Below are 15,105 nucleotides of genomic sequence, written 5' to 3'. Positions count from 1 at the left end.
ATCAGTATTGATTACTTGCCTAAGTTCAATCGGACCGGGCTATGCTTATCTCGACATATCAGCAGTGATTGATATCGATCGGCATTGATTGGTTATTGATCAGTATCGATGGCTCGATTAAGCTCAATGAGACCGGGCTACGCTTATCTCGACATATCTAGGCCTATCTAACTCTACATTGACTTTACTATGCTATTACAAGCTAAGCCCAGTTATCAGATCACACCACGCGGCATAACCAAAAGTTTAACCGTTCCGTTGTAAAAAAAAAAAGAAAGAAAAAACTAAAACAACAGAAACTGCTGTTGTCAATGAATGTAACGTGCCATTTCAAGGAGGTTTTCTGCTAATTCCGAATTCGGGAAAATTGTAGCTATCCAACTTTTCGTGTCATTTTACGACTGATCCTAAAATTCAATACCGTAGCAATATATAGAAAAGTGCAGAAATATTGGCTCACAGTCAGCGCAATTTCTTTTTAAATTCTTATTCTCAATGCAGTGGGCTTCCATAAGTCCGCAACGGGGCCGCAGCATGGAGCAGCTTCGCAGCGAAACGTATGTGTTTCTATACTCGAATGACCAGAAAGGATTGAGGATAACTTAAATTATGGGGCTATACATGCCAAAACCATGATATGCATTATCAGGCACGCCGTAATGGTGAACATCGAGTGATTTTTTTTTTAACGTAAACCTTAATCTAAAAACACGGGTGCTCTAACATTTCGTCCCCATCGAAATGTCGCCGCCATGGCAAGGATTCGAACCCGCGTCCTCAAGCTTAGCGGCGCAACACCTTAGCCGCCAAGCTACCATGGCGGGGTTGGGGTTGAAGCTCGCCAAGAACTCTACTTGTAGGCCGGGCCAAGGAAACATTCTTTCGTTCGGAATGAATGATTACCTTCGCTGCACCATGTGTTTACGCGGCTGCCACAACGCAGCGTTCCCGCATCGTGGGCATCGTAGATCAGCACAGAGAGTACTCATTCATTCAATTTATTTTCACACTCCCACGCACACAGCGGTGGTGAATAAAACACACAACAGCTCAGTGGTGTCTTCCTTGAAAGTGGCGGTATAGGATAAAACCGATACGGATAATAAACACACATAAAGAATAAAGAAAAGACGATGAAAAACTCTATTCGTAAAGAAAACGTTCGATGAGCTGAATTCACAAAACCAAACACAGGGAAGGTTTTCTAAAACAGTTAGCTATACGCACACCGCTGCATGAAAGTCGGCACAGTGTTGTAAACTTTTGCAACAGACTACGGTGCCGTTCTGAACAGAGTTTATTCCCCTCCTCGCTAAAGCCATGCGCACGAAACGAAGCCAGACGAGACGGCAGTCGCTTATATTACTGTGTGGTTGAAAATAGCCGCCCGCTCGAAAAACGAGCGCTTTCTCTCTCCCCCTCTTTCTTTTTTTGTTCATCGCCAGTTATCGATTTCCGCCTGAACCAACCTATGTACGGAAAAAAAAGCGCCCCGACTGACTATACTGCACGCGTGCAGAGATCGAAGAGACTGAACTTCGTGAGCGGCGACCGGACACGCGTTACACTACTTACTCCACCTACCCGCCGTTTCCCCATTTCTGTGGTCTATCATTTACTGCATCTGCTTTTTGCTTGAGAAGAGATTCAACAGAATGGAAGTGTCACTTCCTTCACTGATACTGGTGGCCATGAAGAAAACGCAATCTTTGTCTTTCGATGCGAGCAGCACGTATTATAGTTTTTCTTCAAAGCCATTTCCCTTCCAATTTCAATTTTTTTTTTTCTTTCATTGGCTTGAGACGTCCGATCCAAGCGAGGAGCTACCATGGCTGACCGCGTAAAGCGAAGTGGCTACACGTTTTACATTTCCTGAACGTTTGCAGCAAACTGAGTCAGACGAAGGAAGCACCATACTCGTCTGGCTTTGAGATTCTTGTTCCCCCCCCCCCTTTCACTCACGCGCAATTTTTCATTTGTGAACACTGACACCGGCGACACAAGGGGAGGACAACGGAACACTCAGGACACCGGCGGCCCTGAGTGTTCCCATGCGCCTTCTGTTCTGTGACAACAATGCATAGCCAACCGCAGGCATGCCCATTCGGTGACAGGCCTTCTTTCGACATGCCGGCCGCACACGAATTTCTTTGAACCGCAAAACGAAATGCCACCAGCGCTCCCAGATTACCTACGGTGGGAATCTCTGCCCTACAGGACTAGAGACCAACTTGGGGTCTTTAATTGTAAGCATTCTTTTCGTGTCATTCTTTTCATGTCGTATTATCAGTCCCGCGGGGTGGCCGATCTCTGTTATAGCGTACTTGCAGCTCCATTCGAGTAAACGGTGAAAAGGCATGCATATGGGAAATGAAAGGGACCGTTATTATAAGTATAAGGGTCTTGGACTTGGTGAACCGCTGTGCGATGATGCTCGCGGTTATCTTTTAAATTCTTGTTTTTCTTTCTCTTCTATATTTTTTTTTTCGGAGTTGTGGGTGCGTATCCTTCGATCAGGATAGAGCTCAGTTGCGCAGCCAATGCGATGGGCAATGTAGTTAGAGTCTTGCGCTGACTCGAGCGTGCACTCATGCGTTTCTAGGATGAGCTTGCAGAGTTGTCTTGAATGATATGCCTCATGATCTTGCCTATGAGAATATCAGTGTTTCCTTTTCCAGGAACATGTGCAGCACTTGTAGAGTTATCTCTCCCGTCATATACTAAACTTGTAAGCGGCCAAAGAAACTCGGTTATTGCTGTTCAAAAGCGCCGTTTCTCCGACGGTGTACCTGGAATGCAACCTACGGTATATTGCACCATTTGGCACTCAAGCATAGTGATGAAGCCTCCAACATTTGTCACGGAGGGGCATATTCAGGGGAGGACCTCAGAGTTCAGCGCCTTTTACGATTTCCTTATAAAAATGAACAATTTACCCAAGAATCAGGCGCCATTCGTCCTTCATATTGTCGCACCAAGTTTATCCTGAGCCTAGATGCGACGGCTTGCATATAAGGTTCAAGTGTTATCAACTTGTTCCATATTCAACAGGTTTTACACCCCAATCCCAGGTATCTCTCAGCGGCTTTCTGGATTTAGGTTTGTGAATTATGCTGTACTTAATGTAGAGTAGTAATACAATGGTTACCTTCACTGCGAGGTGCCAGTGCGGCGCCTTTTGCGAGAACTTCCAGTACACCATACATCGATGGCGCTGAACCATGTTAAACGCCGGTACATAGTTAGGCCTTATCGTTACTGTAACCTTGAAACACGCAATATGCCGTCGTGCAGTCATTTCGGACGTCGAAGTTCAAATCCTCCCGCAACTTTTTGCAGCGTACATGAAATAAGAGTAAATATATGTGCAAAAATCCTTCTACATCTGTTTATCTGTAGCGTGACCCAGGTCACCAAGGGGTAGAGGCTAATGGACGAGCTCATGTTCATGCACCACCGAGCATGCGCACGCTGGTGTGGTGGCTGCTGTGACATGATTTCGGTGCTCGTAACGATAAACAGCGAGCAATAATTGCAATAGATGCAACGAACACGAGAAGCGTGTATACTGCATTGTAAGGGATACAAGCTGAGGCAAAATATGAGAAATGTTCATTAAGGAGCTCTGTGCACTGAAGCCCCTCTTCCACCTAGCCACCCTTCCCCCTCCCACCAAAGAAAGAAAGAAAGACAGCGTGTTTTCATTTTCTATGCAAGGTTGTCCTTCCTCATGCCGGTCACGAAGGAGGAACACAACACGGTCGCCTCTGCTTTCTTCCTTCCCCCGTGACCTTGTAAAGTAAAAGCAATAACCATAGCGTTAACGCCATGAACACACCAGGGGTGACAGTATGAACGTGACGTAATATCGTTTGTCTTATCAACTTGCTTGCGTCGGTCGTGTTAGCGATACGGTTGATGCGTTAAAGGGACACTAAAGAGAAACAATGAATTGGTTTAGATTGATAAATTGTGCTCGGAGAACTCTTGTGTAATTTATTTCACCACCATAGGTTTATTATTAGAGGAGAAAACCAAGTTCAAAGTTTCATTTTTAAATTTCGCGCCGAGCTTCGCAATTCGTGACGTAAAAGGTTTCAAAGAGCATTTAACGTATTTTGGCGCCACTGGCTCGACGAAATTTCCACAAACTCGTTATGTCAAGTCTCTGGCTCCCTCAGAGGACAATGTAGTTCGATTTAACCGATTAGGAACTACGTAGGCCCAAGCAGGCGCCGTAAAAAATATGTGACGTCACGGCAAATGGTGCGGGAATTCTAAGGTGGCGTCGCCACCTGTATTTTCTTTTTGCGCGTTTTCTCGCTTATTAAGCGTCTTCTCGCAGCAAGCGTGGTGTTTTTGGTATCGTGGAAGACTACTTTACTAATGCGAGAGAAATCGTTTTGCTCTTTAGTGTCCCTTTAACTGTCAACCGCTAACACGTTTTTGCGTAAAACATCACGAAGCCTTCTTCTGTGCACGTATCCTAACTGATTGTCCGTAAGCAGGGGCGGATTATCCAGGGTTCAAAGGGTTCAAATGAACCGGGCCCTCCGGTTTTAGGGGGCCCCCCAAGGGCCAGAAAAAATGGCCGACTTCGTTGTTTTGTTCGAAAAAGTTTAACCCTCCTGCTGGATTCCCCTGATAGAAACAGATTGTCTATTTCAATAATCAATATACATGCTTCTAAGAGGTTGTTCGTTGCATAACGTGCATAATCTTGAAGTCAGCTCACAGTTCTGCAGTCTGTGGTAAAAACCTTTTACTCGCCCAAGACCATGCATCGTGTAGAGGGAAGGAGCTGATCCAGCGGATGGACACATAGAGCAGCCTGACGAGGATTTTAGCAGCTACGGTCCAACACGCAATGCGAAGGCGCATAGAGAGTGGTTCCTGTTTGAAATATCGTTTAATGCGCTGAATGAAAATAACCGGTATGAAGCTGACGCATAGGTATGCTATAGTATGCTTTGATTATAGTGTAAACAACGTACCATGAAATATTTGTATGGTACGGAACTTCCTGATTATGCCAGGACTCCGAAGGAGTAATGGTTCGATTCTTCGCTTCTGGCATTGCCGTTCTGTCTTAATTCCTGCTTGGTGGTTATATAGGGAAACTTAAGAGACCATCACTTGGTAAAGGTTGTGCGCAGGAAATATCTACAACATATATCCACTATCTGGCCGCCAGCAGACCCTCACCGCGATTGCTTGAGCGTTGTGGTGGGGGTCTTCAACTGACCATCACTTTTGAACTTCTTTTAACACTTTTGAACTTCTAATTCGTGAAAAGCTTGAAGGTTCTTGCCCTGATGTCCATGTGGCTTTTAGAATTTTTTTTTTTTTGCTTAATGGTCACAAATTGCACTGGTGAACGATCATTCAGCAAACTGAAATTGATCAAAAACAGGCTTCGATCAACGATGACCGACAGCCGCCTCAGTGATTTGTCACTGCTGAGCGTAGAGACGGAGGTTCTTAGGAGGGTAAATGTTGAAGAGCTGATCAACAAACTGTCTCAGCAAAAGACACGAAAACGCTTGTAGAAACGTACATACCTTCTTTCTCTACTTAAAAGAATAATGAAAACAGAGAACATGTTAATAGGTATACACGCCCCATTTCAAGGTTGCATTTCTGCGAAAGAGTTCACCAATTTTGTACACTGTGTTTAAGAAGAAATATTTCGTAAAAATATCAAGATATTCCGCATTTAAACGCAGAAAAGATGTGTGCAATGAATGTGTTTCCTTCTCCTATAGCCCTATGAAAGTGAATATTGCCGGCAAAAATGTAACCCTATTACATGTTTAAAAGCGACCGATTTGTGCATAAATGAAAATATGTGTGGTCGTTTTTCGAGTCTTATTAAAAACGTTTTTGTGAAAGTTCTACACGGATCTCATTTTTTATAGGCGCCACCTTTTCCGAAAGATTTGGCCCACCCCCTTATTGAAGATATTTTAATTTTAAACCATCTGTATTACTTGTTGTGATCAGTAGGCATATACAATATGCATAATAGCACTATATTGAAATGCTGCCTTAGAAGAGCTTAAATGTGTGTTGTTGCATGAAATCAAAAGTAGCTAGACGATTGGTAGCGTATTTACTGTAAGTACGTGCGAACAGTTTCTGAAAAAGGCCCACCTGTCAACTTCGGCAGTGCTCGCACGCAGGCAACCAAAGCGTGCGCTACTGAATCAGTGAAGCTGAAGCAGATAGAGGAAGCTATTTTTCACAAAGGCGCTCCCTGATTTTCGAGGGGAGATGTCCTCTCTTGAAATAAGGGTAAATAACGCTATAGGTTAAGACGAATGGAAGAAACACACACGGCGCTTGGACTGCACTTCTAAGTGTCGTATGCATTCCCTCGCAGAGTTTAGTCTTCTTTCAGTATGATCCAAGGAACCAGACAAATCTTAATGCTGTCCATGTGTCTCCTGATATAGTTAATTATTACGATGACAATCTCTCCACGTGCTCCGCAAGAAAGAAAACGCCCAGGTGATATTACACACTCCGGAGAGGCTTAGAATAAATATGGCTTGTGTTCTTTGCGGCTAAATCTAAAAAGCGTCAAGTCTCAAGCATGACCAGATGACAAAGTGGGAAAGAAAGGGGGCGGGGCGAGGGGGAGGGGCCCCCCTTATTTTTTTGAACCGGGCCCTTCGCACATTTAAGCCGGCCCTGTCCGTAAGAAAAACATGGACGTCGGCTGACCGCGACAGTGAACACGCCGGAAAGTGGCAAAGTTCCTTCGAATGAATATATTTTGTAACACCAACTGTTCGTAAAAACGTAAAATATGTTCGCAAGATGTGCCGTCTCAAAGCTTTTCGCTCGTTAATACTATTTGCCGTTGGTCCGTCGCCTTCTCTAAACATAACTTCGCCAATGAATCTCACCTGGCTGACACCTACAGGTGTGAAATGTTCAGGCGTAAGGATTATTTGACGTGCATTGGCATTGTTTACCGGCGGTCGATAATTTTAACTCGTTCGCCGTCATTCCTGGCCGCAGCATGGCTCGTTCTGATGGATAGTTCAAGCGCGTGGCTTAGAAAATGGCTAAGACTGTATTTGATAACAATAAATTTATCTTTACATATCTTGGTCTGAATACATATCGCAACGCGCAAAGAAAATATCAACCAAATTGCAGCTCGGTAACTGACCGTCGCAACACTTTCGACACGCGCTGCTCCCAGTAGTTTACACAGAATCAATCGCTTTGCAATGCTCTCAACAAATTGGACGACCGACCACCGTCTGAAGAATGAAGACCGCACAACCGACAGGTCTTAACGTTGCAGAAAGGGGCTGTGCAAACGCTACTACGTTTTCTGCGCTCCAGGGACCTATCTGAACGGCTCTTATTGGAGCGCCCTTTCTGTGTGTGCGCGTGTGCGTTTCTTTTTTGTCATCTTTATCTCTCTCTGTTCTCCTTCCAGCCCCTATTACCCCCCCCCCCCCCTGTGCAGGGTAGCAAACTGATTACTAGTACCACAGGGGCGTAGCCAAGGGGGGGGGGGGGGCTTCAAACCCCCCGAACTTTTTCAATTTTGCTTGCGTATATATGCACGCACACATACAAACGCACGCACGAACATACATAAAGTATGGTTGAACCCCCCCCCCCCCCCCCGAAAAAAAATTTCTGGCTACGCCCCTGTAGCACCAGGCTGACCTCCGCGCCTTTCCTTTTCTTCTCTCTCTCTCTACACGCGTGGATCAGCTATTTACGCAGGTGTAGGCTTACCGCTTATATGAGATCCGCTGACCAAGCTCCTTACCCCACACCCTTTACGAACCTCTTTTATCCTGCGAGTAAATGTTTTGCCTCCTCCTCCGATTAATTATTTACTTATATCTAGATGAAAGCTTAGCAATAGGATTCGGAAGGTACATATGGGCGTGCTCATTCATGTCAATGCACATGCTTCTATGTGCTAGGGACATCAAGAGCATGCATAGACATGTGCGTATACATAAAGAGAGTGAGAGACAGAAAAATAGAAAGCAAGTGCATCGAGGTCAACGTGTGCTTCCAGTTTGCTACAATGCGCTGGGATGGAAGTAATAATTGGGTTGCAAAGTGGGGAAAAGGACATAGTTAAAAAAAACAAAACACGATAAGTGTTAATTTTAGAGGCGTTCACACCAGCCGATGGATCGCAAGAAACACAGCATCGCATGCATGTCCTTCTCATGCGATGACCCATGAATCGTCAATACCGGAGAATCCTAGCTTTCCCCCTTCCCCAGCGCAGAGTAGCCAATCGGACTTAGCATGATTAACCCATCTGTCTTTGCCTTATGATTCTCTCTCCTTTCCAACGTGTTGTCTGCCCGGTTGAGCACGACGGTGAGCTACAATTTATGTACACTTACTACGGTCACTGGCACCATGACGTACTCTTCTCGCGCTACCGCAATCGTCACAACCTGCCGTGTCGACCACCATAAGGAGTGCGTATACACGCTGAAGAACGCGGCACTCAGGGTCGCGTATCTTCTGGAAAGTCGTGATAGAAATCCACGATACAGGAAATACAATCGTGCATTCATGAGGTGTGGTTTATTCCACTATGATGCGAAGCTCTGATTTCCAAGCACACAGGCTTTCCGTGCAGCGTATGTTCTAAAATGTGTCATTCGTTATTGGTGGTATTCTGCGTGAGCTAAACGGGTAGCTTGATCGGCACGTTGATCCCACAATATACGCCAGTGACTAGGTAGTAAAAAAACTCCCAAGGTCCCTTATGCATTCCTCTAAGACGATTGCAAGGCGAAAACCATCTTCTGTTTCTTCCCAGTCGATGTACTGAACATCCCCCGCCCCCCTCCGAGATATTTCTGCACCTAACGTGGTTTACTAGTACTGTCTCAAGGATCGGAGGCACTGCAAGCTTTCTGCACCTCGGCTGGTTGTGCACTGCCTCCGTGACCAGCCCACCTTTGACCAAGCATGACGCCACGTTATGTGACGCCATATTGACATCGCGATGACGCCATGATGACGTCACAATTTTTGGCGATATGTGACGTCATGGTGACGATTTCTTGCATCACTCTTGTCGACGCCGCCGACGCGGGATGCCGCTGACGCCGACGGTCCATTTTCGCATTTCATGAGGCATCTAAAGCTTCCGCTTAATAAAAACTACTTAACGCCTTTTCGGAGTTTGGTGGTGTACGGCCACTGCAATTGCAAATTCCAGCAGCTGATTCACGCTGACCGCGCCGACGGCTAACAGCGAACACTGCAGTGCTTCCTTCAAGTCGCAGAAAATCGACCACTTATGCCGGTTCGTCAATAATGCAATGCAGTGCGCCTAGAAGTACTGCGATTTCTGTTGCCATCGATGCTGACAGCGAGAAAATGTGTGCGTGTCTGTGAGTGAGTGAGTGAGTGAGTGAGTGAGTGAGTGAGTGAGTGAGTGAGTGAGTGAGTGAGTGAGTGAGTGAGTGAGTGAGTGAGTGAGTGAGTGAGTGAGTGAGTGAGTGAGTGAGTGAGTGAGTGAGTGAGTGAGTGAGTGAGTGAGTGAGTGAGTGAGTGAGTGAGTGAGTGAGTGAGTGAGTGAGTGAGTGAGTGAGTGAGTGAGTGAGTGAGTGAGTGAGTGAGCATGCATCCGCGAACATGCGTCCACGTTAGCAACACAACTCAGTTCAGCACCACTCGTTCGTAACGTCATTGCGTATTTCGTCCTTGCTGCACTGCCGCATATTAAGCGTGTGTCGTCTAATCAATCGCGGTACGCATCCGAATTACACTTAGGATGCAAACGAAGCCTGTTGTTTTCCCGATAAACTAACCTAACCAGTTTTTCATAAAATCTAACGTGTCTTTCTCCTGCAGTGCAGTGCTTGCAACGGCGAGCGAGTGCGTCTGCGACGCACTTCCCTTTCGCGCCTTTTTGCGCATAACATTAAGCACGTACGCAAGACTCCGTCCGCTCAGCCCCGTCCACAGATCTTTCCTCCGAATTGAAGAAGGAGGTCGTCGGTTTACTTCAGACATGGTACTTCCTCTTGAAACAAGCGCACTGTTGCAAAACGCTAATTGCCTGCGCGGCTAAGTATATGCACGGGACGGGGAAACACGTTCGGCGAAATGCGGTGTCTGAGAAAGGTTGATATATTCACGACCGACCAAGGCCCCTAGCTTACGAAACCGTATACACCAAGGCTAATAGTGGCGCAGCAGTCGGTGCTCTGTCTAACATCCGCCGGTGTATCAACAGCTATAACATGGCAAATGAGTGTTTTTCACCACAGCCACTGATCGGAATTCCCCTGGTAAGACAGCCTTGCGCTTCACCTTCCTGCTCCCTTCCTCCATTTGCAGCCGAGGAGTGTATACCTCACGCGTCTTCCGGCTATCCGTTTATGGCGAAACGAGGAAGTGGAAAAATAAGCATCCGCCGGTAAAATGAATTGCTAAATCAGTAGAAAGCGAGAGGAAACGCTATTTGGGCGCCATCATAAGCCTAACATCCTCAAATCCAAGGTTGTGACGAAAAACTGTAATACTTATACGTACTACATGCACACGCGTTGACGCTCACAAAGGAAACTACAAATCGTTCGTTGCTAGCTCATTTTAATAATTGCTGGGGTTTAACGTCCCAAAACCACGATATGATTATCATAGTGGAGGGCTCCGGAAATTTCGGCCACCTGGGGTTCTTTAACGTGCACCTAAATCTAAATACACGGGCCTCAAGCATTTTCGCCTCCATCAGGCTAGCTCATTTTAGTGCTGTCATGATTTAAACAAATGAAAAACGGTTTCGAGGTACGCTCGAAATGCCACAAGATCCACGCATCTTAAGGCAATATGAAGAAGTCATGCCCTACTCCAGCTCTTATACGTCATTTCGTTTGCTTGCATAGAAGAGCTTGTTAATGAGCACATGTACATACGCTAACCGGCTGTACGAACTTTGACTTAATGGATCGTAGAAGTAAACTAAACGTTACATTTAAGGACGGTTATGATCCTTCCTTATGTTCTTAATTCCACTTAAATTTTTCGGCTCTGTGTCTTCGTGAGAACGGTTCTATTCTTAGTAAGCGTTGAATTTGACGTGTGCGTGTACGTTTTTGTTTGTTTATTTGTTTGTTTTAGTGTCGGTTTAAAGCCCCTGCCGCCATTGTTACTCACGTCCGTTGCTGTACAGCTGAGGGGCCGCGAAAATCCACAATGTATATCCGGTAGGTTTCGCTCAAATAGCACAACTTGTTTGCCCGAAACACGGGTTAGTGAACCTGTCACGCAAGGCGGAGGTAGTGCGCGCAGTTGCCTTCATCCTGTGAAAAGGTGTGCGTAGAACGAAATGCAAAATGTCTGACGTGTACATGCAGGAACGCAAGCCATAAGGAGATGGCATCGTCTCTCTCCGGCTTGCACTAAAGCTCCCACTTCTGTCGCTGCATCATCATCATCATCATCATCATCAACACAACCACAACAGCAACATTATTAAAGCAGCTAACGGAAAGCAGATGCATGAAATTTTAATTGCTCGATCACTGATTATTAAAACGAACGCTACATGTTTCCATTAAAAAAAATTATTACAGGGTGTCATGTCCTACGAGAGAAAGAAACGGAGGAGATGGGAAAAGCATAGGGAGGTTAACCAGAAGAAAAATATTCCGTACGCTGCCCCACGAATTCCAACTGGAGATCCTGAAAGATCAGATAGTATAGAGCGAAAGAAAAAGGGGCAAGAAAACGCGAGCCACAATCTGGGTAGTACAGAGGCGTCGCTGCAGGCTTCAGCAAGCTATATTGAGTGCGAGAGAGAAGGAGAGAGAAACACAAGTGGAAATACAGGAAGGTTGACCAAATTGCATTTCCTGTTCACTACCCTGGTCTGGGGAAGGGAAAAGTGGCACGAAATATTAGGGAAAAATGAAGAATGAGCAATATAAGAGTCGTTTTTGTATGAGCAGTCCCACTGTCTTCGAAGACGCCGCATAATCATATACGCCCTCCAACGGAGAATTGAGACACACAACGAAAGCCACCATGGCTGCTGCGCCGCTGATAAGCTTGAGGACGCGGGTTCAGTACCTGACCACGGCGGCCGTATTCCGATTGGGGCGAAATGCAAAAAGTGATCGACGATTACGATCATCATCATCATCATCATCAGCCTGTCTACGCCCACTGCAGGGCAAAGGCCTCTCCCATGTTCCGCCAATCAACCCGGTCCTGTGCTTTCTGTTGCCACGTTATACCTGCAAACTTCTTAATCTCATCTACCCACCTAATTTTCTGTCTTCCCCTCACGCGTTTGCCCTCTCTTGGAATCCAGTCAGTTACCCTTAATGACCACCGGTTATCCTGCCGACGTGCTACGTGGCCGGCCCATATCCATTTCTTCTTCTTAATTTCAACTATGATATCCTTAACCCCCGTTTGTTCCCTGACCCACTCTGCTCTCTTCCTGTCTCTTAAGGTTACACCTATCATTTTCCTTTCCATCGCTCGCTGCGTCGTCCTCAATTTAAGTTGAACCCTCTTTGTAAGTCTCCAGGTTTCTGCTCCGTAGGTAAGTACCGGTAAGATGCAGCTGTTATATACCTTCCTCTTGAGAGATAGTGGTAGACTACCATTCATGATTTGATAATGCTTGCCGAATGAGCCCCATCCCATCCTTATTCTTCTAGTTATTTCACTCTCATGGTTCGGCTCCGCGGTTACTACCTGTCCTAAGTAGACGTACTCCTTTACAACTTCCAGCGTCTCGCCACCTATCGCGAAGCGCTGTTCTCTGCCAAGATTGTTCCACATTACTTTAGTTTTATGCATATTAATTTTCAGACCTACTCTTCTACTTTCCGTATCCAGTTCAGTAATCATGAGCTGTAATTCGTCTCCCGCGTTACTCATCAATGCAATGTCATCAGCGAAGCGCAGGTTACTGAGATACTCTCCATTAACTCTTATCCCTAATTCTTCCCAATCTAGGGCCCTGAAAACCTCCTGTAAACACGCAGTGAATAGCATTGGAGAGATCGTGTCTCCCTGTCGTACGCCCTTCTTTATTGGGATTCTGTCGCTTTCTTTATGAAGGACTATAGTGGCTGTGGATGCGCTGTAGATTTCTTCCATTATGTTTATATAGGCTTCGTCGATGCCCTGATTCCGCAGTGCTTGCATGACTGCTGATGTCTCCACCGAATCAAATGCCTTCTCGTAATCTATGAAGGCTATGTATAGGGGTTGGTTGTATTCCGCGCATTTCTCTATCACCTGATTGATAGTATGAATATGGTCTATTGTTGAGAAGCCTGTACGAAATCCTGCCTGGTCCCTTGGTTGATTAAACTCTAATGTCGTATTAATTCTGTTAGCAATTACTTTTGTGAATAGCTTGTAGACAACGGACAGTAAGCTGATGGGCCTGTAATTTTTCAGGTCCTTGACGTCCCCTTTCTTATGGATCAAGATGATGTTGGCATTCTTCCAAGATTCTGGTATCCTCCCTGTCGAGAGACACTTCGTATACAGGGTGGCCAGTTTCTCTAACATAATCTCTCCACCGTCTTTCAACAGGTCTGATGTTACCTGATCCTCACCAGCGGCTTTGCCTCTTTGCATTCCCTTTAGGGCTTTCTTTACTTCTCCTGTTAATACTGGTGGGATGTCAGATTCCTCTGGGATATTACTGCTTCTTACGTTATCATCCTGACTGTCTCGGCTGCTGTACAGATCTCTGTAGAACTCTTCCGCTCTCTCAACTATTCTATCCATATTGGTTGTGACCTTGCCATCCTTGTCCCTTAACGCATACATCTGATTTTTGCCTATGCACAGTTTTGTCTTCGTAGCTTTGAGGCTTCTTCCGTTCTTTAGAGCATGCTCAATTCTCTCCATATTATACTTTCTTAAGTCGGCTACTTTACGTCTATTGATCAACTTCGAAAGCTCCGCCAGCTCTATTTTGTCTGTTGCATTTGAGGCTTTCATAGCTTGACGTTTCTTAATGAGGTTTTTCGTCTCTTGGGATAGCTTACCAGTGTCCTGTCTAACGACTGTACCCCCGACTTCCACTGCACACTCCTTAATGATACTAGTCAGATTATCATTCATTGCGTCAACGCTAAGGTCGGTTTCCTCGGTTAAAGCCTCGTACCTATTCTGAAGTGAAACTCTGAATTCCTGTACTTTCCCTCGCAGAGCTAGTTCATTAATCGGCTTCTTGCGTATCAGTTTCTGCCGTTCCTTCCTCACGTCTAGTTGAATTCTAGATCTTACCATTCTATGGTCACCGCATCGGATCTTGTTAACTACTTCCACATCCTGTATAATGCCCGGGTGGTCGCACATTATGAAGTCTATTTCATTTTTAGTTTCGCCATTAGGACTCCTCCACGTCCACTTACGAGTAGTCCGTTTTCTGTAGAAGGTGTTCAAGATCCGTAAATTATTGCGTTCTGCGAACTCTACTAGTAACTCCCCTCTGGCATTTCTAGAGCCGATGCCATATTCCCCAACTGCATGATCTCCCGCCTGCTTCTTGCCTACTTTTGCATTAAAGTCGCCCATCAGTACAGTATACTGTGTCTTTACCTTACTCATTGCTGATTCTACGTCTTCGTAGAAGCGTTCAACCAGTTGATCATCATGGCTGGATGTAGGCGCATAGGCCTGTATCACCTTCATCCTGTACCTCTTATTAAACTTAATCACGATACATAACACCCTCTCATTAATGCTATAGTATTCCTCTATATTGCCAGCTATATTTTTATGAATAAGGAACCCCACTCCTAGTTCTCTTCTGTCAGCTAAGCCACGATAGCATAGGACGTGTCCGTTCTTCAGCACTGTATAAGCCTCCTGTGGCCTCCTAACCTCACTGAGCCCTATTACATCCCATTTAACACCCTCTAATTCCTCGAATAGTACAGCTAGACTCGCCTCACTAGATAAAGTTCTAGCGTTATATGTAGCCAAGTTCAGATTCCAATGACGGCCTGTCCGGACCCAGAGATTCTTAGCACCCTCTGCTGCGTCGCAGGTCTGACCGCCGCCTTGGTCAGTTGCTTCGCAGCCGCTGGGGACTGAGGGCCAATTGGTGTA

Source organism: Rhipicephalus sanguineus, chromosome 1, assembly GCF_013339695.2.
Source record: "Rhipicephalus sanguineus isolate Rsan-2018 chromosome 1, BIME_Rsan_1.4, whole genome shotgun sequence".
In the NCBI taxonomy this organism is placed as follows: domain Eukaryota; kingdom Metazoa; phylum Arthropoda; class Arachnida; order Ixodida; family Ixodidae; genus Rhipicephalus; species Rhipicephalus sanguineus.
The sequence above is the reverse complement of the archived record's forward strand: the minus strand, read 5'-3'. Positions refer to the sequence as shown.